The sequence below is a fragment of the Salvelinus alpinus genome, chromosome 26 (assembly GCF_045679555.1).
Source record: "Salvelinus alpinus chromosome 26, SLU_Salpinus.1, whole genome shotgun sequence".
NCBI classification, from domain to species: domain Eukaryota; kingdom Metazoa; phylum Chordata; class Actinopteri; order Salmoniformes; family Salmonidae; genus Salvelinus; species Salvelinus alpinus.
This window is the reverse complement of record NC_092111.1, coordinates 46,925,121-46,926,174: the sequence shown is the minus strand read 5'-3', so window position 1 is coordinate 46,926,174 and position 1,054 is coordinate 46,925,121.

Sequence of the window (1,054 nt, the reverse complement as noted above, 5' to 3'; positions counted from 1 at the left end):
GAGCAACATGTACTTGGTACAGTAACCAGAGGTACTCCGGGCAGAGCAACATGTACTTGGTACAGTAACCAGAGGTACTCCGGGCAGAGCAACATGTACTTGGTACAGTAACCAGAGGTACTCCGGGCAGAGCAACATGTACTTGGTACAGTAACCAGAGGTACTCCGGGCAGAGCAACATGTACTTGGTACAGTAATCAGAGGTACTCCGGGCAGAGCAACATGTACTTGGTACAGTAACCAGAGGTACTCCGGGCAGAGCAACATGTACTTGGTACAGTAATCAGAGGTACTCCGGGCAGAGCAACATGTACTTGGTACAGTAACCAGAGGTACTCCGGGCAGAGCAACATGTACTTGGTACAGTAATAAGAGGTACTCCGGGCAGAGCAACATGTACTTGGTACAGTAACCAGAGGTACTCCGGGCAGAGCAACATGTACTTGGTACAGTAATAAGAGGTACTCCGGGCAGAGCAACATGTACTTGGTACAGTAATCAGAGGTACTCCGGGCAGAGCAACATGTACTTGGTACAGTAACCAGAGGTACTCCGGGCAGAGCAACATGTACTTGGTACAGTAATCAGAGGTACTCCGGGCACAGCAACATGTACTTGGTACAGTAACCAGAGGTACTCCGGGCAGAGCAACATGTACTTGGTACAGTAACCAGAGGTACTCCGGGCAGAGCAACATGTACTTGGTACAGTAATCAGAGGTACTCCGGGCAGAGCAACATGTACTTGGTACAGTAATAAGAGGTACTCCGGGCAGAGCAACATGTACTTGGTACAGTAACCAGAGGTACTCCGGGCAGAGCAACATGTACTTGGTACAGTAACCAGAGGTACTCCGGGCAGAGCAACATGTACTTGGTACAGTAATCAGAGGTACTCCGGGCAGAGCAACATGTACTTGGTACAGTAATAAGAGGTACTCCGGGCAGAGCAACATGTACTTGGTACAGTAACCAGAGGTACTCCGGGCAGAGCAACATGTACTTGGTACAGTAAGCGATAAAGGTTAAGGACAAATAGAACGGCTCCATAACCA